Source organism: Lipophrys pholis, assembly GCF_963383615.2.
Source record: "Lipophrys pholis genome assembly, chromosome: 15".
Classification (NCBI taxonomy): domain Eukaryota; kingdom Metazoa; phylum Chordata; class Actinopteri; order Blenniiformes; family Blenniidae; genus Lipophrys; species Lipophrys pholis.
The window spans coordinates 12,922,440-12,948,045 of NC_137642.1; positions in this window are offsets into that span (position 1 = coordinate 12,922,440).

Sequence of the window (25,606 nt, forward strand, 5' to 3'; positions counted from 1 at the left end):
ATATGAAATTGAGCTTGTGATTGACAGATTCTTACATAACAAGCATAGTTCTTCTCATTAGCGTAATGATGAAGGATTTAGAGAGGAGGCCTTTACAATGTTCAGAATCAATGGAGCCTGACAAGACGGCGCGGCACTGCCTCCTCACTGCTTCACTAAAACTTATTATCAGACTCTGCTTCATGTTGGAGGGCTTCTTGCAGGAGTTCGCTTCGCATGAGAACAGAGCTGCAGGGGCCTGTATTAAATGGAAGGCTTAAATGTCACGTTAAGAGATTGACTTCTATAAAATTCATAGCCGGCAAAGGGTGTTAATGGCCTAGAAATGTCAGTCATGCACAGCGTATCCAGGCAGAGTGCCTTCCAGAGGACCCCAGAAATCTGGCTGGAGAGAAGGGCTCTGCCGCTTTGAATGGAACCAATAAACACAAAGATTGCATCTCAGCTGCGACGGCGCTTATCTGCCTCAAGTGTTTTGGGGGGAAGGAACGGAGAAATGTCTGCTTTACATTTATATGTATGACAGTTTGGTGTGTGTGTGCGTGTGTGTGCGCGTGTGTGTGCGTGTGCGTGTGCGTGTGCGTGTGCGTGTGTGTGTGTGTGTGTGTGTGTGTGTGTGTGTGTGTGTGTGTGTGTGTGTGTGGGTGTGTGTGTGTGTCCTTGAGGCCAACTTGCCAGTGATTGTTCTCAGTCGTCACTGCACAGTTTGCAGTCAACTTTCTCTTTTAAATAAAGTCTGAATTGAATTTGCACTTTCTGATGTAGTCACGAGCCGAGGATTAACCTATAGATTTAGTCAATTATCAAATATGCAGTATAATTATGCAGCAAACAATGTGCATTACAATTTTTTGGGGGGGGAAAGGTGGCTGAACAAAGATGTTCAGTGTTTGTATTGTTTAGGAACAAGGAAATCAACAAAATTATGTCTTTTCATAAGTAGAATTATAACTATCAGTTATTCCCTTCTGTCAATCGGATCAGTCAAATAATCTCTTCTTCAGCTCTTTGAAGACTACCAGCTTAGTAAAAAAACTAAACTCAGCCCATCCGTTAGATGTCGGCAGATTTATTAACTGTGTTGGAAAGTCTCAATAGTCGGTGGACTTTTATTATTAAAATGGCGTTTTCAGAAGACACAACTAAACCATTTTAAAAAGGTATAATCAACTGTATATTTCTCTGAACCAAAAACAAAACACATTCATATATTTCTCTTTCAATGACCATTTCAAGACAAATCCAAAATAACAGTCAAAGAAATCATGTCATCATACGGGCCGTCTCACTTCAGACAGTTTGACATTTGCTTGTCAAGCGTTCTGTCATACGGTGGAGCAGATCTGAAGGCAACTGTCAACATTTCCTTCGTGCAACATAACAAATCAACAAATTAAAGCAGAGCGGATCATTGTGTTTATGCAATAAAAAAACAATGGCTGGGGAAGCAGATTGTCTTTTTTCTTGCTTGCATTGAAAAGAGAAAATAAGGAAGTCCTACAGTCTCAAAAGGCTTCGCATCACATTTCAGATTCACACTTTTTTTGACCACTCGGACTGTATAAGACTTTTTTTTTTTTTTTAACAAACAAAGCTGTCTACTTTAATATCCTCCAAACAGGTTTATAACTCATGCATGCTCTCTGATCTCAATTCTCCCCACAACACGCAGAGACGGCACCTTTTCCTTTGCTTCATGAAATACCCATGAACGGGCCGCAAAAATGTCTTCAAATCAAGACTCATAAATAGGTCAAATTTTCTCTTTTCTTCACTTTTGATCGCTCACGACAGCAGCTTCTCAGGCAAGATGAAGGTCTGCTTGGTTTACCTTTGTGGGTTAAATGACGTGAAAGCACAAGAGACCAAGGCAAGGAGGCCAAACAAAACAGAAGAGTGGAAAATCAAACCATAACACACAATATTTTATAGGTCGATTATTTTTGTTCCACTATCCAAAACATCACTTGCTTCTCTAAGCTGTGAATAGTTTTGTGATGGTATCCATATTTAAATGTTTGTTTTTATAGTTGCTTATATGTAGAATGTGTATAACTGTACAGTGTATGGCTGTCTCTCCAAAATAAAGCGAAGTCTCAATACATAAAAAGTGTCCATGTTGGTGTAAAAGTCACCTTATTTTAACTGTAGAATTGCTTTTACTTTTACCAACATTTTGTATGTCCATTTGCCCTTTGTTTAAATAATTAAAGCTTCATATAGAACAATATTCCATTTGTTGTAGCAACTACTGTTTTCTGTTGAGAGTTGAAATGAAATGACTGTGTTGTTTGTATTTGGCATTATAGAAATTAAATTAAATCGCCAAGTTCAACTCTTACAATTAACTGGACCGCTGTTAAAGTACAGCTCGTTTATAGTGGTGCTTACATGAAGCATGATATGGCAGTCTTCTTGTGAAAATACGAGTGTGAGATTTTTATTCATATTTAGGAAACCCCAACATATATTTGAGTTTTGAGGTAAGTGGAACACACCAGACGATAAGGTCGAACTGATATGTAGAAAACCCAGCAACTGCTCCTTGTTTGGACCCTGAGAGAGCAGCCTTCTGACTTCTCTTAAAAAGAAATGGCTGCAAATAGATCACAGCGCTACCAGGAGGCCAAAGAGAGAAGGGTCATTCTTGTTGAAACAGGCAGCTGGTTTTATTTGTACGAGTTGCACAATACGCGTTACAGTTTGAGGCAAATCACAAAATAAAACGGCGGACCAAAATGTAACACATGTAGAAAAAGGTTGTGTTAATCTTTATGTACGTATTGTCCAAATACAAATTAGGCATTTCAAGCAGTAAAACGACCATGTGTCTCCTACCTAATCGGATCGCGGTCTATTGGAGCATGTCACTGCTCACACCCTTGCACAGCGCAGTGTGTTGCTATGGTGGCTGATTCTCTCCAATACAACTTTCTACTCCCTCCATGTTTTTAAAACAGATTCTTATCTGCTTGAAATTGTCCTGTATTGTCCATTGGCCCGTGCTACACATTTCCCTCAAGCTCCATGAATTTTGTGTTTGTGGTATTTCCATAAGCCTGCTGTGAAAATGACTAGCCCTGCTGAAAACTGACTCACAAGCCAATGTTACATTGCCACGGACAGATGAGCAGTGCAACAGATAAAACAAAAAAAAATAAAAATCAGGAATCAGTGAGCCATGGAGGCTGAGACAGCAGAGCAGAAAGTCAGGATGATAATAGACTTTCAGAGCAGAGCACCACCTGTGACTCACTGTTGTTGTTTTTTTGGTTTTTTTTGACACAACCCAAAGAGAAAAGGAGCAGAAAGACAGTCGTGCTGATGTTGACGGGGGCATAAAAAAAGGTCAGGAGATAAGCACAAGGATGATGAGTAATACAAGTCACACTACAAAATGATGTGACACTTTTGTAGAGAATTTTCATTCCACCGCTTAGTCCCAGGTTTCATACGTCCTCCATATATCAAAGTGAAGTCACTGGCAAACGTGTTCTTAACTGGACAGAACCGCGCCATAATCAGGCCTCAAGATATTTCAAATTCTAATCGTGGTTCATGAAAAATCTACCTCAATCTAAGCAAACTGTCAAATACCAATGTGCATTCCTACATTTTGGACATCACTCACTTTTCAGCTGTTTCAAAGCCAATCAAATTGCTTCCATTGTTCCATTTCTTGTACTGTGCTGCTGCACTTTCCATGAACCTGCGTCTTCCATCTGTGCTATCAACCTTTACCTAAACAGATCTGGAGTCTTTTCATGCTCTTCACTGTTTGTTGAAGAGATCTCAAGGTAGAAAGATGAAAAATTCCTGAGTTGCTGTAAATATTCTCAATAAAGTTTGTAGAATGTTAATTTTGAAAAAAAAGCACATTTTGTGTAATGTTTATAATGTCTGGTTTTGTAAACTGTGTTGTATCCATTCATGGATCTCATTTTGGGAATCAACATCTGAGCAGTTTCATCTGTTTAGACCCACCGTTCGATTTGTACTTTTTTTCCTGGAAGAGAGTCAATAGATAAAACATCAATAATATTCTCATCATCCTTCTTTCAATTAGCTGGGCTCCACACATTGAAATTCTGTCCTCATCCACAATTAAATTTTGATTTAGAAAGATTACGCTTAACAAATGCCACATCAGCATAATGGATTGAATATCAACAAGAGTCCGTCAGACACACACCCACACGCATTTCAGTGATTCAGTGACGTCACAGGACATTATATTTAGAACAAGGAATCATTTCCTGAAGACTTACTCCAACCTAACAATGATTTCTACTTACGTCTCCACAGATCCGTGTAACACCACAAACAAATATTCCAATCGTTTGTACACGCTTCATCCAAGTTAGAAACATAAACATATATGTATGATTTAGACACACATCTCATTGGTGCTGTTTTTGTCATTTTCAGGTTGTGATAGGATAAAGTCTATAGATTATATACCCTTATAATAGCTGGAACTAGACTGAACTAGAAGCCACACATATTCACTGAGCAACAACACACCAACTATCTACCCGAGATCACACATCTTCCATTAAGACTCATTAATCTGCCATCCCATAAAATACACCTTGCCTAATTTACATTAAATTCTCCTACCACAGATCTGCCACCAGCACTTCTACAGACACCATCAGTGAGCGCATGCATGTACATCCACCTTTTAAGTTCTCTGTGAGAGCGCGTGTGTGTGTGTGTGTGTGTGTGTGTGTGTGTGTGTGTGTGTGTGTGTGTGTGTGTGTGTGTGTGTGTGTGTGTGTGTGTGTGTGTGTGTGTGTGTGTGTGTGTGTGTGTGTGTGTGTGAGATTGTAGTGCGATGGACACCCACAGTCTTTTTTTTCCTCCCCATTAGGCCAGATTTACACCTCCTTTAACTCTTTTTCCCAAGGGCAGCCTGCTGTCCATTTTTACCCTTCTCATTTCATCCATGTATTTCCTCATGCTTTACTCTTTCCATCTGCCCTTCTAATTTGTTCTCTCATTTCCCTCCCTGTTGAAAGTCTTTCCGACTTATTTGCCATCAAATCTCCACCTTCCTGCACCGCTGTCCAGTTCACCATCTCTCTAGAAAAAAAAAAAGAGGGCGATATATGCCTCCCAAAAAAATTGCCAAAGCTGGATGGACAAACAAACTGACAAATGGACACACCAGTGCATCATCTTTGTCCAAATGGAGTCATATTGGATAAAGAATGCCAACAGTACATTTCCATGCAATACGCCACAGTTTTCACGTTTCTGCTTTGTCTTTCGTTTTCTTACCAACTCTCATGCATAAACTGTTCATTTAACCTCCACCTACAGACATCAATCTCCTTCTCTACCTGGCCTGCTCTCACCCACACACAGGCCCACCCATGCACTCTCTGACATGATTCCAGGCAACAGTAACCACTTTTAAAAAAAGAGTCCACTTGGTAGAAGGTGGAGAGCTCACTTCACTTTTTTTAAACTTTTGAAAATATAAATCGCAGGCAGAGCTGAAGCTATGGTCTGGCCCCTCAAGTTTAGCACCAGTGGTGTTGGTTTCATTTGAACATGAAATTAGTTTCATAAATAAGAGCTGTAGGTGTGTAGTCATAGCAACGTAACACTTTGCTGAGAAAGGGTAGTTTGTGTTTATCTGGCACCGACATTACTCTCACTGTTCTGAAAGTGTGATTGCATATGAATCAATTTCATTATGTACATTTATATTCAATCGGGCTCCTTTGTTTTGAATTCTACATGCACCTCGGCTTGTTCTGCATGTTCACAAACATATAAATGAATGCAATCTCAACATAAATGGCTTGTGTGTGTTTAGATGTGTGATTCATTTTAACTGCTGCATTCAGTAATAGAATGGGTGTCTGCAAAAGGGCCTTTTTAATACCATCTGGGTTTAACAGCCATGTTGACACAGCACTTGATGAACGCTTTAATTGAAATTAAGCCTTCATCTGCAAGTGATTATGCAGAGTTATGTTGTGTTTTATCATTAATCGATGAAGTAGATAAGCTGAATTTCGAGCGTTCATAGTAATCATGTTGTTCTGCAGCCGTGGAAGACATGTTCCACTAATGCATCCACTCAACGAGTCAACATAAATAATAAGCATGTATACTCCTACTACAGTTAAATGTGTCTTTGAGTGCCTCCTTTACTGGATGAGTAAGAGTGGAAGGATTGAGGTTGTTTATGTTTTCATGGGCATTAATAATTCATACACAGCTCATTGGCCACCTGAAGAAAACAGGCCAGATATTCAGGCTCCTTTCAACTCTGCTTTGGTCTCCATGAACTCCATGGGAAATGTCTGCCTGACGCAGCTGAACCAAAACAGTCAGCCCCAATCAGTAAAAACAAGAACCTGAAGAAAGTGTACGTGTCCTTCTGAGCTGGATGCAAATTCTCTCCGAGTTGGCGACATGAGAAACATCTGTAGCATTGCTTGTGGACTTTTGATCTACAATATAATCCAATAAATATTTTCATAAAGTAAATAGAATGACAATCAAGGCAATACGGAAAGAATATCGTCTTTGAAAAAAATAAAAGCATGCGCGTAGGGCGATCAAATTGGCCTTCGCGAAATATAGGAAAGGACATAAATGTTTGAGAACCATGAGAGCAACACCGGAACATTCCCAATCGGACCATGGTATGAACACACGCCGTCTAACTTCCCACCGTTTTGTCTTTTAAATTCTGTCGTTGGCAAAAAGGAAGTCGGCGTTAGTCATTTGTGAATCACAATGTGTGAGTCAGTGATTTTGAGCCGCACAAGGCATTTAGTCTGTTTGCCATCTGCACCTCCATCAAGCTGGATAAGCCCCCACTGATACCCTTTGGCTGAGTGGAGACAGACAGCAGGTGCATGGTGACGTCCAGCTCTGCTGATCGCTCTGTGAAAGCTGGCAGGGTGGCCCGCAGGGGTAAGAGAAACCCACCCAGTATCAAGCCCCATATCGGGACTCTTCCATCCTTCTGAAGCACCATTGAGAGACATGCTGACACCCAACCAAGTCCACAGATGCTGCAAGAAAATACAACTTTTCAAACACAAAAAAAAAAGGAAAAATGTTCTCGTCTCTCAGTTTGGAAATATGCAAATGGCCAAAAAATCTTTTATGAAAACCAATAGTCTTTTATGGCAAAAAAAACCCTAAAAGGCTGATGCTTCTGAGTTACACTACAGCACGGTTTGGTGGTTTTTAAGCTGAAGTGATATGCTATTTCATAAATATTAAAAGAAGCGGTCACTGAGTGAATATCTTGTGCTGGAGAAAGTAAATGTGATGCATAGTTAAAACCACAGAGATGTGTGTGTGTTGTGCCAACTGAAATGTGAGAGGGCTTTTTGGGTGTTTTTTTTTTTTTTGTTTTTTTAAAGAGCAACAGAGAAATGCTAGTGACCAATCATATTCAGGAAAATGTCTCATGCAAAACAATGATAATTTGCTAAATATTTCACACTTTGGGTGAATAGGAAAACATGCAAGTGTTATGTAACATCAAACGGGGAAAACATTGGAGTTGGACACATTATGCTCCACTGGAGGCCGAGCTCACCGCGGCTGGCGACCATATGGGACAGATGCCACTGTACCTCACATCATGTTCAGATCAAAGGGAGACCGTGTGTGTGTGTGTGTGTGTGTGTGTGTGTGTGTGTGTGTGTGTGTGTGTGTGTGTGTGTGTGTGTGTGTGTGTGTGTGTGTGTGTGTGGGTGGGTGTGTGTGTGTGTGTGTGTGTGTGTGTGTGTGTGTGTGTGTGTGTGTGTGTGTGTGTGTTAGAGATAAAGTAAATGAGTTCATCCTGAGTTGTAGAGATGATCCCCAGAGCACCTGCGTAGATATGACGGGTCAGTAATTACGCAAGAAAAACACACACACGCTTAATGATGCAATGTAAATCCTGACTCTTGAACCTACTTTCAACCATCACAATTCGGTGAATGCCCCTTTCCTCTGACTCCAACCTAATCTCAGATGCAAAACTCCATCTTTCTTTCTTTTCTTTATTTCTTTTAACATTCCACTCATGTCAGTTAAAAAAGTGCAATTTCAAAGATACAGTAAAGATGCGAGAATGTGACATTCATAGAAGCTGAGGAGCTTTTTGTCAGGAGCCTGGATACATGCAGGAAAGAGCAGACCCAAAAAAAGGTACTTTTACTTTAATCACTTCACGCACATACAAGCACACGCACACACACACACCCCTCTGCGGTGGACTGAACAACAGCCTTCTTTAGTTTAGTCAAAGAATCCACCAGTTTCTTGCTGATTTGGTTGATTAAGCATCTTCAAATAAAGTGTACATCTGCTTGCTTATTGCATCCTTTATATCAACTTTGGACAGCTTGGCTGGCATGTTGGTGAATCAGCAGTCTGCTGTGACAGAATTGTAGTCATCTAGCGCCATGTAGTGCTACATCTTGTGGCACTATGCAGTGCCACAAAACACTGGGTGACTACAATGATATAAATGCATAAAGTAACTGCTTAGAAGTGTGTGTGTGTGTGTGTGTGGGGGGGGGGGGGGGGGGGGGGGGTGGAGGGTCTGGCCTTCAAATACAAAAACACACTATTTTCATGGTTCTTTTAATTATTTGACTGTAACTATAGTATATAAAGTTTGTGTCTTCAACGCTTAATCAGTGTCTGTGGTGTGGTTTTGTTTTATTATACTGGCCTAATCTTAGAAATCATGTTGGGCAGCCCCTGTTTTATATGTGCCACATGAAATTGACTTGACATCAAACCATGCAGTACGTCACCATTATTTTTGATGCATTTGTATGAAGTTTTATCTGCAATTCCATTCCTATGACCTTCCCAGGATGCACACTATCCTTGTCCCCTTGTCAGCAGGGGGTAAGCTCAGCACCCGTTGACCCTAAAGGTAATCAAGCAGGATGGATGAATGGATATATGAATTTCAACTAAACAGGGATAAAGACGCTGTAGAGGTGGAGTGGGAGCCGGGCCAAAAAGCAAAGCGTGCCTTTTACCAGTCAGTCAACATCATTACCCAAAATTCATTGGCGAGCACAAAGCCTAAGTAGGTTTTCTGTGCAGCGTTTTAATGCTCCCACTTTGTGATAGGATTGACATTATGAGGAAGTTCAGTTATCCAAGAGAGACGAGGTTGCTACCTGCCCACACAGAGTGGAGTCAGTTCAGGTGATTCAGGCGCCTCATTAGGATGCCCCAATATTTTACCGGATGTATTTACAGCCAGCTGGGACAGAAATACAAGGTCAGCTGGGGACACAGTGGAAAAATGATGTTACCAAACTAGGAGTGGTTTATGATCCCACAAGAGGGAATAAGTTCAATGTAGCGAAGACATCTAGGTTCCCACTCATTAATTTTATGTTCCTGTGACATAGTTTAAAATACTCTGGAAAAAATTTTCAATACACATGTTTTTGTAGCAAGAAAGCCCTTTCCAGACCTTTTTGAAATTAACATACAAAAGAAAAAAGATTTGTATGTTCACAATTTCCAAAAACACAGATGGTGGCAGATGGTGTGGACGGTCACAGAGAGCTTTTACCAATTACATTTTGTACCTTGGGGTCAAAAGAGGATTCAGACTTGCCACTGCCTGCAGTTTCGAGTGTTGGGTTGGCCATCCCCTATATTGGCTACCTGGAGTTAGACGTGGAGCACAGTGGCAAGTTTAATTCCCCAGTGCAATATGTTGTCAGGAATCCCGATTGAGTTGACTCTCCTCAGGCTTCAGTTTTCATGATAGAGTGGGGAGTTCAGCCATTCAGGAGGGACTCAAAGCCCAGCTGCTACTCCTACATGATTAGGATGCCCCTTGGTCGCCTCCCATTAGAGGTTTATCAGGCACGTCTGACTAGGAGGAAGTCCCAAGGTTAGCCGCTCGAGAGATTCTATCTCTGGTTCGGTCTGGAAGCGGCTTGGGGTTGTCGTAGAAGTGCTGGAGGAAGTTGTGAGGGGCAGAAACATCAGGGCTTCTTTGCTCTATATCAGAGGTCTCAATCTCAGATCCTGGAGGGCTGCAGCCCTGCATGTTTTCCACGTCTCCCTTCTTTAACACACATGATTGTCCTGATAGTTCATCAACACATTCAGCACAAAGCCAGATAATGAGCAACTCATTGCAATCAGCCATGTTCTCGAGGTCCTCGAGGATCTGAGTTTGAGGCCCCTGATCTATATACTGCTGCTGCAAACTCATATGGACTAAGTGGGAATAAGAATGTTCATCTGCCCCTTGTCCCAGCCTACTCACCACTCCTACCTGATAGTTGTGAAATGCCAGTACGCCAAACAACTCGGTCAACTTCCGGTCAACATTCTAACATTCAACAACGTCCAAGTCCAGTGGAATAAGTGGAATAGTATCAAATCAGCGCCTGTCATGTTTTAGACAAGGGCCTTTCTGCAGTTCAGGGATATTTTAACTTTCAAAAATTATGATTCACATGTTTTATATTGTGAGACTTAGGTGACATGGAAAAAAATATATATTGTTGGTAAAGATTACATTGCTCATCAGACTGCACCTGTACATCAGGCAGTTGAGTGTGCTCAAATGCCTTGTTTTCTTTGGGCTTCACTGCCAAGCCAGGTGACAGAGGTTAATGAGCATATCACATTTCTTTACGCGCTCTACATCACAAGTCCTTTCATGTACCACTTTCTTGTCTTCACATCTCCACCTCTGCTAAGTATACCCTCCCCACATGCAAGCTCTCTTAGGGAATTACTCTGTGATTTATTTGTGATGAAGAGTCTGGATATGCTCTGCTTCTACGGTAAAATATAGTTCTTGCAACATTATATACAAACATTTAAAAGTCAGGAGCCAAGTGGTTTTTCTTTCCGTTCTCCCCTTTCACCTTCCCCCGTCTGTTCTCTAACACCTGCCCACAGATTAGCCTAACCAGAGATAAAATGGCCATTAAGAATCGGGGGGGTTGGGTAAGGGGGGTCATTTACTACAGTTAGGGTGCTTTTCAAATTAGCGAGGGCACCTAACTGGCCTATTAACAGTTAATTGTGTGTTAATTATAATTGGATTTGTTTCCAAAATAAATATCTTGTCTGATCAGCCATGACTACAACTCTATTGATTCTAATAAACAACTTTATCTTTGCCATTGCCGGTAAATCATGTAGTGCAATTCACTAAATCCCATTCTCATTTCCTCTACCATCGATTACTACTACTAGTAAGTCTGTCGGCAGCAAACAGGCAAAACAAGATGGAGCCGTCATTGGAGGGAGGTTTGTGTCTTCTCAACCCGGCCTGGAAAGCCCTCACAGCCTCGGCCTGCTTTCGCCTTCCACGAGGATTGAAACAGATCAAGTCTCCCTCAAGAAGACCATGACAAATCAAACTTTAACAGTATTGCTTACTTAATAAAAAATTACCTTCCTTTGCAGTTTAGTTTTGTTTTTCGCTGTGATAAAGCAGGAGAAACAAAACCACAACAATACAACAACATCCAAAAAAATAAGTATTATACAAACAAATCAATGTAAATTCAGCCTCTTCACTTTCCGTCAACGTGACCTTGTACACAGTTTGCCCAATATATTAATGCTGCCTTTTGGAGAGAGAATAGGCGATGCTTGGAAGGATAAATTGACCATCTTCTAGTGTGAGATATCATCACATCTATCCACCGACAGATAAAATCAAAGCCATTAATCAAACCGATTGTCTGTGTGTGTGTGTGTGTGTGTGTGTGTGTGTGTGTGTGTGTGTGTGTGTGTGTGTGTGTGTGTGTGTGTGTGTGTGTGTGTGTGTGTGTGTGTGTGTGTGTGTGTGTGTGTGTGTGTGTGTGTGTGTGTGTGTGTGTGTGTGTGTACATGATGTGTGAATGCATTTAATTGTGAACTGGCCCAATAATATAAACTCTAAATCCCCCTTCTGTCCACCCACCGCAGTCCTTGGCTTCTTGTGTAAGATGATCGATGGACGAGCTCCTGGTGGGATTTTAATTCCGAGGGAGATCTGCACAATCAATAAGCACCCTACTGAAGAGAAGAAGGAATATGAAAATGATCTTTACAAAATCCCATAAAAAAGTCGTCATCCACTGCAAATGGACTGCATGCGCCTCATACAGTGTTTTTTTTTTTTTAAATCATTAATATTAAATGGAAAGTAATGTCATTTCTTTACTCACAGTCTTTCTGACATTTCTGGCAGTTACTATGCACAGACCTGACCTACTCGTGAAGACGAAATCAGACTTCAGCGTCTTACCCAAGGACACTTTATCATGCGGACAGGAAGAGCTGAACCAATCCTGTGATCAGTGGACAGCCTGAACTACAAATTCTACCACCTGAGCTTCAGCGGTCTTTGTTGGCACATGCAGTGATATACCACTGACCCAAAGAGCTGCAAGTAGGATTAATTTAACAGTGGATTTTTCAAGACTTTCTAAACAGCCACAATTTGAACCAATTGATCATTTATAGCCCAACTGTACAACAGGAAGCATTTACACTGTAAATGTGGAAGAGGTTTTCTAATCCTGTTCCCACATTTGACACACTACTGAGACGACCTTTCGAACAATGTGTTTTTTTGCAATAAACTTTCCGAAACATAGCTTAGAGGCATTGGGTTTTTGGGTTGAGCATGCCATTATTGACACTGGTTTTATGTACATTGTGCACAAAATTATAGAATGGTGAAGGTCTGATCTTTAAGTCAGCCCATCTTTATTAAGTATACACAATCAATTTACATGACAAGGATTCTTTTGAGGGGAAGTGGAAGTTACAGTGTTTAAGTATGTTTGGCTATGTTGTGGGCTGTCCTTGAGTCTGGCAACAAAGCAATAAAACTAATAAAAGGTCCTTTCCATCCAAAGAAGAGAGCCTCAAGTCGAAACCTTGAACCCAAACTTGAAAGATTTCCTGTGTGTATTCCTATTTGGAAGGCAGAGCTGATTCACTCACTGAGAAAGTCAGGAAAAGCCGTCTTTCTTCCAAGCCATTCCTCTAACCTTTACCTTTTTTCAAAGCTCAGCAAAAACAATAAAACCATGAAGCCATGTGACCAGAAATAGACCCGACCTAGAATCAAAATGGGACCGAGAGGCTTCCATCTGTAAAGGTACAAACATTGTTTGATCCTCTGAATGAAGATTGGAAATTCACACAGAACAAATAAAATAAAGCAAAGGATGTCAAAACTCTGAGCTTACGCAAATCTTTTAAGTTGTATGTTATGTATGTCAGGCTCCTTCAATACAGACTGTGACGGTACTGTATGTGAGAGCAATTTGATGTATTCAAGAGTCAGTGGGGATCCTGACAGTTTGGGTTGAACGAAACTCCACCCATATTTGAAAAACTGAAATGGTTATAATAGAGTTGTTGTCCGTTTTGGAGAAAATTATTTGTCACAACAATAGCATTTAATTAATGTTATAAATACCATATATACTGGCCCTGTCCTAACGTGTTTGCCTCCTTATGTCAGGATTTAAGTTGCTTCCACAGTCTTCACGCTCCCAACAAAAACAAGTAAAGAGGTATTTCATTGTCTTCACAATATCCACCCAGTTATATGTGAGCTACGACGCCGCAAAGACAACTTAAACCCATCATCAGTAGATCTTTCAGACGTAGCTATAAATTGGCATTTCTCTCCATCTCGTCTACATAGCGTTTCCTCGGACACAGAGGTATATAATCGTTGGAATGATCAAGATGAAATAATAAAAATTCCATTACTCCATTTTTATTACCTGTCATAATGACTGAAGCTTCCTTCGTACAGATAATGCTGCTATTTTTATATCGTGAAGAATTTTTTGTGTTAAATTTAAGTCTGTGACAAAGCAGTTGTGCTTGAATATTATGGAGACTTAATGAATTTAAGGACCCTCAAAAGTTTCTTAGCCAATAAAATGCAATTCAATCTTTAGTGAATGTCATCTGTAGCAAAACATAGATAAGATGAAGTGCCCCGATCACCATTGTTTTTGTGCCCGAGGTGAGAAGTCGGGCCTCAATATGCCTGAGCAAAGAAATGAAGACAGCCAGGCTCACAGTCACCTTGAGTTTGACTGGATTACTGAATGCAACACATTACAAGTACGTAGATAAACTACAGTGGCAGAGCTACTAATGTATGTGCATGCTATAATATATTGGGCTGCCCGCAGGAAAGAATCAATATAGACGTCAGACAGGATTCAACTGTGGCTCAAACGTACACTTACACAGGTAAATGTAGACACTTTTCCGGATTAGGCCACAGGCTTTACTCACACAATTCTCACAATAATGTACATTATTTACCAGAATAGAAGCATGCAAACACTGCATACAAACAGCAAAAGGGACGGATGACATTTACTCTCAATGCTATTAAAGCCAACACTTTGCTCACACTGTACTGGCTGCGACTCACCTGCTACTCTTTGAAAAACATTCCAACCATGGGATAAAGTCACAAGTGGAAAGTAATGAAGTACAAATACTTAACAATTCTCTGGTATCTGTGCCTAGCCTTTAATTTACACGTTTAAGGCAGGTTTAATTTGCTTCAGGTTTACAACTTAAATGAATCAATATTGTTTGCCTCACTGCAATGTTTCCCCACACAAAGAACATTTTTCATTGGATTTAATTAGAAAGCTGTACTTTCAAGACATTGCTTTGTTGGTTTGGTTTCAGGGTCTCGCCCATCACGATCCCCTCCCTGCCCTACAACAGCATGTGGTGCCGGACCGCTGTGGCTGATGGGACGTCTGAATACATTAGGTAAGCCCCAATTCCTTGTCAGCAGCTCGATAGAAGGACTTCTGAGTCCCTTGTACTTGAGTTGGTGGTATGTTCTTATATAATGGAGAAAGTCTGACATTTTTATTCAAGCATCATTGCTCCTCCGACAACTATTCCTACAAGACTTGTCATAAAAAGAAAAATGGAGGAGTATTATGAGATGTTTGTAGAAGAGTGTGAACTTCAGCCGTCTGCGCTGTACTGGGGTACAACACCAACTTTGACGTGTGCAGACTGCAGCATGTCAACCTCCAACTATTGGGAGAGGGCGACCACTATGACCCATGTTCAGAATGAAGAAGAATGACCAGGGGATTAAAGACTACATCATGTAAGAGCAGGCGGTAAAGACTGTGGATGTAGTTTCAGGTTTTAGCTCCATGGGGATTTGCGAAGTATTATTTGGGTGGAGCGTCAGTGATGTGTTGGGTCATGTTCTGCTGCATGTCTAATTGGTGAGTAGTAGAAGCAATCACATAATGAGATGGTTATTTCGTATTTCAGACAATCAAATAGTATCTCAGCCAATGACCCCAGCCTACAGCAGAAGGGAATTGTTTTTAAACGATACTTTACTCAAACAAACACAAACCAATAATACTTGCCAACATGCTAAGTTTAATAGGATTTTTTGGACCGTTCGCCTCAGTGAGTGGCATATTTGTGTCTTTTAATAGTTAAATCATTCACTACAACATCTTTGGCACAGATGATTAACAGTTCGGTGAGCAACTAAAGCTATGGCAGGTATTAAATATGCATTTGTGACGTGAGATGTGTGTGTGTGTGTGTGTGTGTGTGTGTGTGTGTGTGTGTGTGTGTGTGTGTGTGTGTGTGTGTGTGTGTGTCCCTTCATGCATACACCAGAATATGGCCTGGGTTCGTGACTGTGCTCCTTGGAAGTTTGCCTAATCTCTAAAACACAAAAGAGGAAAGAGAGGGGAGCTCCTGCATTATTAAGCATACACACGTCTATTGCCTCTGCCGACACGTGCGCGGCCCTTTGTGCAGTTGTTTGTGTTTGTTACTTCGAAACTCGGCGACAAGGCTTAGAGCTTAGTGGTTTAAACACCGACTTGCCTCATTCCTGTCTTATATTTATAAGACGACTGCTTCCAGACGTCTTCAAATCTGTCCCCGCACTTATCTCTCCGGCTTCTCTTAGTGGGTGGAGACTCGCACTTTGTCTCTCACGTACACATACAAAAGGTCGCCAACAGCGCCAAACTCTCAGACTTATGACATTTCCTACATAATTCATGAGTCAAAATAAGAGTACATGAAATAATCATGAACAGGGGCCATATTCACAGAGCTCTGTGAAGCTAAAAGGTGGGCCTAATTGGCCAATTTAGGAACAAATTCTGAAAGTAATGTGCTTTTCGCTCGTGATTTTAAAAGCTTTTCTAAAAGCAATATTGCAAGCACTGGAGCAAGAAAGAAAATCCCTGAAGCAGTGGAGGGTTGGTTTGACTCGGATGAAACAATCCTTTACTACAACACATAAAATGTTGGCTCCTCTTGAACAGCAATAAATGTCGCCATCCATCACAAAGGCTGTAACTCCTCAGGAGCTTTTCAATCATGTTGAAAAATCATTGCGCCTCTCATTAGCAAATGTTCATAGTAAAAATGACCATTGTGCCCCCGCCGTGTTAATTGTCAACATACTGCATTTTATTTGAAGATAAACTGACAGTGGTTATTACTTTGCCTTGTACAGCCTTCTCACCAGCCATTGAAGGCCATCCGTTAAGAGGTATTTCAAGGAAAGGTTTAAGCTGCCTCTTCTTTACCTAAAAATACACAATGAAAGCTACCGTGAGTGAAGAAACTCCTCGGTACTTCTCTGAACTTTTCTGGAAGGATGGAGCTGGAGGTATTTTTAGTGGAAGATAAAACACTGTGGGAATAGGGACCTCGAGCACATTAAAAGACTGTTGTTTGGCTGTGGATTCTGCAAACAGGCTTAATGTCACAGGGAGGTGCACTACAAGCAGATATTAGGAGTCTATCCCATGGTAAAGAAATGCTAAGTCTTCAGTTAAGTCAATGGAACGTGTCCCGTTATGTGATGTTTGGAGGCTGGGATTTGTCTGATTGCATGGGGGGAAATCCACAGAAAAGCAATAAGTCTGTTTATAGACAGAGCCGTGTTTAAATCGATCTCAACGTGAGCAACGTCTGTTTTGCTTTCCTTACAAAAAGCCACATGATGTTTCCATAATGCTGTCTATCACTTCATAAAGTTTCTCTTTTTTGCTCTGTTGCAATGGATTTAAATGTGGCACACATGCAAACTTCTCACGTAACCACTGTGTGGGAGCCAAGAGCTTTGCTTGCTGCCTATTTCTCCTCCTGCGCCTTGGAAAGACTCAATACACCATGTTGTGGCGCTTCTTTTTATTACAGGACTAAACAGGTCGAGTTGGGTAACCCTGTTGACTTTCATGGGTATACCTGAAGCACCTCACAATAGTTTCCTTTGAGATGACAGGTATTTTGTCTGATCCTCCTACAAACTGAAATATTGTGTATTTCACCTTCAGAATTACAAATTAAACCTCAAGACACTTTTGAGGACTCCAAGTTGTGTTTACGTTAGGGCTGCTCAAAGTTTGACGCTATGGTACTACATTTTTCAAAAGTCAAAGGTTAAACACAATGTTCCATCTAAGATGAAGTACATCATCTTGCATACCTACTCTCTAACTATTCCTGTTAAAGGGCTCAATTTATATAGCTGCTATATACTGCATTTACACATTTAGAGAGGGTGAAGGCCACCTGCTTGAGTTTAAACTGCCGATCAGAGCGGGGGAAGAAAGGTGACTTTGAATGTGGCTTTGGAGCCAGATGGCTTGGTCAGGGTATTTCACAAACTGCTGATCTACTGGGATTTTCAGACAAGCATCTCCAGGGTTTACAGAGAATATATATAAAAAAATAAAAAAAACGTAAAATATCCAGTAAGCAGCATTTTTATGAGCGAAGATGCCTTGTTGATGCCAGAGGTCAGCAACGGTCAGAAACTAATGGTGTTTTTTGTTTTTTTTGTTATCTGTTCAAGATTTAAGATTTAAAAGAAGCCAAAATAAATTCTAGGGTATTTTCCTTTAGTACCAACTGAGCCCCTACAGACTGCACAAAGTATTGTTGCTGTCAGGGTGGCACAATGTCTTCTGGTGGCATATCCCAGCAGGATAACACACCGTGACATGAAGCTAAAACCATTTCAATCTGGTTTCTTGACCATGACAATGAGTTCATGACACTCAAATCCAATAAAGACCTTCAACGTTAGATTCACATCTTGGATGAGCAACTGAAGAATCTGCAGTGACTGTGATGATGTAACACGGCAATGTGGACCGAACTAAGTAATGTTTCACCTTGTTGACTTGCCTCTACGCCATGAAGCATGAAGGCAGTTCTCAAGACTGAAGGAGCCTGATTAGTTCGAGCAAGTTGTACAAAATGTGAATAAGAATGTGTGTGCATGTGGGTGGGAAAAGAGTTACATAAGCATATACAAAAATATTTCTAATCAAATGTGCAGATTTTAATCCAATTCTAAGTCCAATAATGTGTATAATAAGGATGATAATGGTGTAACTATTCCTTTTCATGATGTTGCACTCAAACACTCATGACCCCGTTTCAAAAACTGCTTATTTGCATAAGATTTTCTTGTAGTTATCATTTTTATTGCTTCATCAATCTCATTAGCAGTGCCACATGCTGTGCGTCTGCACCAAAGTCCCTCAACTGTTCTCATATTTATCTATTTTTTTTTACATATCAACTCCTTTGTTTAGACCATGTCATTCGTGTGTGTTCTTCCCCATCTTTATGCCTTCCCTTTTCTCTGAATAAGGGACCACACTTTATTTTTCAATGGCGATCATCTCGGAAAAAAGCAACATCTGCAGGGATTTCATTACAACAAATTGCATTCTTAATTATTCCAGACATTTCAATAATGGAGCCAATTAACAAATATCGGAGAGCACTGGGGAATATCGTCGATCACATACTGAGAATAGGAAGAGCTTCCCTGAAGCAAGCAAGGAATAAGGGCTTCTGGTTACTAATATGTTCCTGAAAAATGTAACTAATTATCTCATTTTCAAGCCTAATGTTTTCATTCTTAATGCAAACAAAGAGAGAGCTTATTTTTGTATTGTGTTCTATGGTTGTCGATTTTATTGTGACCAGTGCTAAGGTTTACTTGAAAACTCCCCCAAAAAAAAGAAAACATGCCCCAGCTCACGGGCCGCCCACTCTCCGTTTAAAAATGAAAGTATATGTGCCATTTCAAATCTCGTCTGTGTGCATTCATCATCCCCCTCCAAAACCAACGAGCACGTTCCCAAACGCTCTCGCCGACTCTGCCACACTTGGCGGCACTTTAACCTGCGCCTGCGGAGCTCCTCATACATTATTCCGTGTCCATTCTCCGCGCCCGCTCGCTGGAACACTAAACTCTAATAGCAGCAAGGAGCTCAGCAGCCGTTCCACAGCGACAGCGTCACTCCACCCAGTGCTCTGCAGCCAAGTGAAGGGCGCGGGCTGCACCCCGGGAGACCAACGCAACACGCTTTTCTGAGCAGCAAGTGAGCTTTGGTCAGCATGCTAAACAACCTCCAGGACATGCCCGGAGCCAAGTGGAGAGCCAGGTTGTGGTTGTTTTTGTTTTCGTCACCTACCTGAATCTGAATAGACAAAGATTATTTTAAAGCTCTATCTTCTTATAGTGCTCGGGATTTTGGCAGCCCATTATTTTTCCTCTTTCAATATTTTGTCTTCTTACCCATGCGTCGGTTTGTGTGCCATAAGCACGAGTGCCTCATTTTTCATCTATATGAGAAGTGAGCAAAAATAATGAGAAATCATGAGTCAAAGTAGATTATTACAATTCACTTTCTTTGGCACACGCTGAAAAATAACCCAATTATTTTCTAAGGTTATTGCTGGTGTTCCCTCCCTTTTTAATCATGGCTCTAAAGTGTAGGCATCCCAGCTCCACAGCAGCGATGCGAGCTTAAAGCCGCAATAAGATGTGCCTTTCGCGCCGTGATTGCTCGAGTTAAATAATTCACCCGGCTCTAATGAAAGGCAAATCTTGATTTGCTCTGTCGAGAATATTTATTCTATATTCTAATACTTTCCCGGCATTTTGTTGCATTTAAAATGTGTGTTGTCTCTCTTGTTGGCAGACATTTTTATAACCTTTGCAGGCTTTTAGAAAAACAAAACTCACCCAATGAATCCGATTTTAACCTCCTAAAACCCAATTAGCCTTCAGATACGACAGAGCTCTTAATATTCTCGTCATTTCTGCCGTCTTCCCAGTTATGTTGCCTTTGTTCCTTACACACACACAAGCTGTACTTTACAACACTGCCCCTGCGGGTGGCTGTGGTATTACCCCATTTGCACCCATAAGCTCCCGGGAAACATATTAAATTACAAGTGATGGACGGAGAAAAAACAGAAAGAAGGCTCTGCCTGAATCCCTCTGCATATTTAGCATGTTTGCCTTACATTTGCCCGTCCTTGCTCAAAGATTTCGAATAAAACCACCTTACCGGGGTAAAAACCCCGGAGCGGCTGGATTTTGGCAAGAGGGAAATTTTAGTGTCAAGTGTTGGAAATGGTACAAACAATTAAAATTTTCACAAACTAACATGACATCTTAACTAACTATACACATCTGCCACGAAAAGCCTAAATCTTTCAGTGACTCCAAATTTGTTGTCTTTGTTAGACAACAATACGCAATGACATGCTATTGTTGCTACTTTGTGCTCCACTTGATATTCAGACGTGACATTGCACTAATGAATGCTGAAGGGATCAGATGATTTCAGAGGCCAAGTCTTCCTGGCTTCAACCTGCCAACAACCTGCAGCACTATAATCAGCCACTGAGGTGCAGAGGTTCACTGAATATGTTGACGACTCCAACCAGTGGGGAACAGAATGATGAGAAATGACAAGTGACTGTCAGTCTTTACTCAGTGGCTTGTCTCATTTAATGTCTTTGTTCTTCATATCACGGATTTATACACTGCCACCTTTAATAAACAGGGCTATCTCGCAAACTTACACCTTAATGGATGAGTAGTACTCATCCATTACATAAGTACATAAGTGTTGTTTTGGCAGAGGTCTGGTGTACTGCAACCAAATCAAGCAAATAGATCACAGGGTGTGTTCACATTTGTCACATCTGACTTCAGTGGGACATTTTTGGAAGTGAACCATCTCCATTTAGAAAGTAGACCCCGGTCTGTTTCCAAACAAACGATAATGAAATCCATTGGAGTGTCAATATAGCACAGTCCAACACTCCTCGACATTGACCCAAATGAAGACATGGCAGGTTTCATAAACAGTGGGTCTTTATTGTTGGTGATAATATGTGCTGGATTGGGTGCTTTAAACTTTTTTTATAAACAGTTGCTCATACAAATGCCACTACAGAAATCCAAATCCGGCAGTAATAACATTTTGTGGAAAGTTGAGGAAAGTCTCATAGTCTCATGTCAACTCTTCGGCGTCCATTTGTTCCCATCCTTTGGTTCACTGGTAAAATAGCCATTGTGAGGCCAAAGCAAACTACATCAGTGTCCATTTCTTTTCTACCCAAAATGAGAATCCACATCAGAAGGCTGCAATACAAATGTACGCACAGCCTGTGATGTGACTGTAGTGTCAATCATTTTAGTCACACGCCATCTATGTAGTCATAATTGCCGCCAGAAGGCAACAGAAATGCTGGTGAATAAATTGACCATCGTGACTATTTCAACCTACCAGATGGGGGGGGGGGGACTTTAGAAAATTTAAAAAATCTCCCTTTCTAAGAGCTACCTGCAGGTTTCTTTTAAGAGGCACCAACATCAAAATTACAGCGCAGCTTCTGCCTGATAACAGGTAAGTTGTTACTATTCCAAAAACACACCATTAGTTCAATGAATCTAACGCATATCACCAAAGAACTACAACAATGCTTCTGCCAGCAATTATTAATCACTTCATTACCATTGCCAATGTATTTCAACCAGGCCTGTCGAGGAAAGGAAAGAAAAAGGATACAGATTTGATGAAGACAAATATATTTGCTTTAGTGTGAAAACAGAGGGGTCATATGATATTCAGCCGGTCAACTCGCAACTATTGCTCATTTACCTTACGCCAGAGACAGCAACATAAATCATTTGTTGCCAAAAAAGACGGATGTTGTTCATCAGTGTCTTTTTTTTTCAGGAGGGAGATTTCTGTACAGCTTAAATGAAACAATGTGTAGGACTGTAGGATGACGTTTAGACTTGATCATTTTATTAAGTGTGCATGCATGCGTGCATGCGTGCGTGCTCGTCCTCTAATTTTTTGGAGACAAGCCAAGTACTGCCAGAGAACCTCCTACGTTAACTTGGAGTGACACTAATTAATAGCTCCTTCTGTGAAAACGCTAGGACGGTAAACAAGCGTTCAAGGTGAAACAATGACATTAATGTCATTTTTAGCGAGCAGTGTTGCACGAAGACAGCCCCATGATGTCTGAGCATTAGGAAACACTGTACCTGTCATCTCAAATAGTGTCCCCATCTGCTAAGTACGTTCTCCATTTGCATCAAAGGCCCTTTGTCCCTTGAGCATAATGAAATGAGCCTGAACTGCAACATGGCTAATGTGGTGTGGGAACAGATGTGACAATAAGCCAGACCCAGACTCCTCATTACATGGACACAGGTTCCCTGTTGTATTGGGTCTGACACCAGACGCTCGTGTCAAACAAAGAAAAATAAAACTGAATAAGTTTAAACTGAACCCTGGGGAGGGTTGTCTCCTCACACGCAAGAGAATGTAGTTTAATGAGAAAAAGGCGTTCATTTTGGTGTGTTCGCGGTCACGTGTTTGCCCTTGTGTCTCGTTGCACGCGGGAATGCATGGGGACATTATCTGTGTACAGCAGGACAGGAGGCCGTGTTGTCAACGGAGCAATAAGGATCATTGTTTCATCGTCCACACCGAGGCCCAAACAGCTCCTCTGGTGCCACTTAGACTGGATCTAAAGGCAAAGCAAACAAGGCTCCATGGACCAACTGGGAGAGATGACCGGTGCTACATTTATCCTCGTGCTCCTCTGCAGTGGGGATGTGTGTTGATCCTCCAACAGGACATGGAAATTTATCAGTTCTCTAATTTCCAGCAATATGAGAGTGTGTCTCATCCCACACATGCACATACATTTATGATTTACATAAGCCCACACTGAAACATTAAAACAAAAGCACATTCACAATCAGTCACGGCAACACCGACACACACCTCACCTTGTCAATCATCTGAATCACATAAGTGTCGAATAATGAAAAAGCATTCATTCCCCTTGAAGGAACAATTTGTACGCCATACTTTATTTGTGAATTTCAGGAGAATTTCCTCGTAAAGACCTGAGGGAGACTACACGGGAATACACCGGAATCAGACAGAGTGATTTAAAAAGTTGAACACAATTTTATTACATTATTCTTGCAAGGAGAGACAATGTCACAGGACAACCTTTGCATGATTGTCCAGGAGTTCGTCTAATTCATCGAATAAGTTGGACAGCGCCTTCTTAAAGGCTGATTTGTTTTGAGAAAGATCCATCTTCATTTCAAATGACACCTGGTCTAGATATGCATATAGAACCATGACGTCACTCAGCAAATTGAAATGAATATCACTGATGTTTTCAATAAAGTCATCTTTTTTCTTTTTTTACCATTTTCACCTTCACATGTAGCTGGTTATGGTTCATCTGACATCTACTAAACACCAGAAAGTGGCTGCATCATCCGTTCAGGAGCCGTGTGGTGGTATAGTGGTTCGCACTCTTGAATCACAATGGGAAGATACAGATTCGGTTCAACGTGGAGTTTGCTTGTTCTCTCTCTGCACTTCATCTTCCTCCCACGGGTCCTACAACATGCAAGATAGGCAAGCTGGTGATTTCAACTTGATCAGACAGATTCCATGTGTTTGCCCAATAGTGGATTTTGGAGTTTGTCTAAGGGTTTTTTTCTGATATTTGTGTTGTTTTTTCAGCCATTTGCTGTTTGTTTTCCTCTGGGTTCATTTTGAGGATTTGTGTGGAACAGGATCTGGCTTTCATGAATATGGAGATGCACCATGAAAGTGCCAAGTAATTCTGATTCACACTTCAGCGGTTATTTTAGTGTTTATTTTGTGTTTCATTTACACTTAAGCAAAGTGGCCAAAAAAAATAAGATACAGCCGTTAGAACACGTTAAAGATATTTTCTTCTTCACAGATGTTTGTCAGTTAAAAAAAGACAAAGTATGTTGTGGTGATGTTTCTAACTACTACAAGTCAGATAAAGGCCTTTTTTTTCAAATGTAGTGAATTTATAGTGATCTATAAAGAAATTCTGCAATATGAATGAAGCTGACTTGAGTGTCTCGGTGCACTTGTTGACAAAAGACAAGAAAATCAACACTGGCCTTTTACTGTACATGGTACTTGTCCTGACTATTATTTGCAACTGAGTCAATATTTAATGCCTTTAGACAGAGATAAAAAAATAAATAAAAAGTACAAAAGGAACGTTCAATGCATAATCCATGAATTGCACACAGATAAAGAAAAAAAAAAATCAAACCATCTTTGAGCAAATGGAAAGTCTCCTTTAGTGTTGTGATTTTGCAGGGATGTGTCTGGCTGTCAACAGCTTAGTGACGGCGAGTTCTTAAGTTTTATTTTCAGTGTATATGTAGGCTATAACTACTTTTTAGGGCAGCATCTGCTTCTATGCAAGCAAACAACTAATCAGAGGCGAACACTGTGTTGCAGCCCCCCGGGCTTTTCCGGGGACTAGCCCCTTATTACAACACCGTGACAGGCGAATACGCATGTACAATCAATGGAGGCATTGCTCTTCAGCTGTGTGTGCGAGGGAGGTAGATTGCAAGATATTGTAGAATACCTCAGGGCTTTCTTATATTAAGCTGGACAAACTGTCGATGCACAATAAGAGATGAGCATTTGTATTGATCTCAGGGCTTGGCGGCAAGTTGTCCCACAAACAAGCCACCGCTCCTCATCTGGTTTACCCACCCCACAACAAATCCAACAAAGTTGAACAAACTTGTTTATCTTTCATCACTGGAGAAACACTCATTCCTTCTTTTGCCACTTTCTTTTGTCTCTTCTGCCTCTGCCTTTCTCCACAGGGATCTGTTCCAGCTGAGTGGCTCTCTAATGATCTCCGAGTGAGAGGCAGAAAGTCATCACAGTCACACACAGGCTCTCACGCACATACTTATCTTAGAATCCTCGGGGATAATTGGGAGGAATTCTCTCACTGCTCACCAAATCCCAGCATCCAGCCACCATTTAAAGCACGGAGCGGCGTCTGCACTGCCACGTTATAGTGAACTGGTGACTCTGCATGTGTGTGTGTGTGTGTGTGTGTGCGAGAGAGAGAGAGAGAGAGAGCGAGAGAGAGAAGCAAAACAGATAGCGTCTGAGTTTGGATAGACGTTGACAGGTGTTTTCAGGGATGAAGTGCAGCAGACAGCTTGTCAGATGGATCGCGTGTGTATGTGTATGTGTGTGTGTGTGTGCGTGTTAATGCCTGATTGAGCATGTCGAGGGCCCACATATGAACTGCCTGCAGCTCAGAGAGGGAAAAAGGAGACATGGCAGCAAGTGGAAGGAGGAGAGAAAATCAGGGTCCACCCAAAGACATTGGTAATAAAATTCCAGGAACCACAAGCTGGGACTACAGA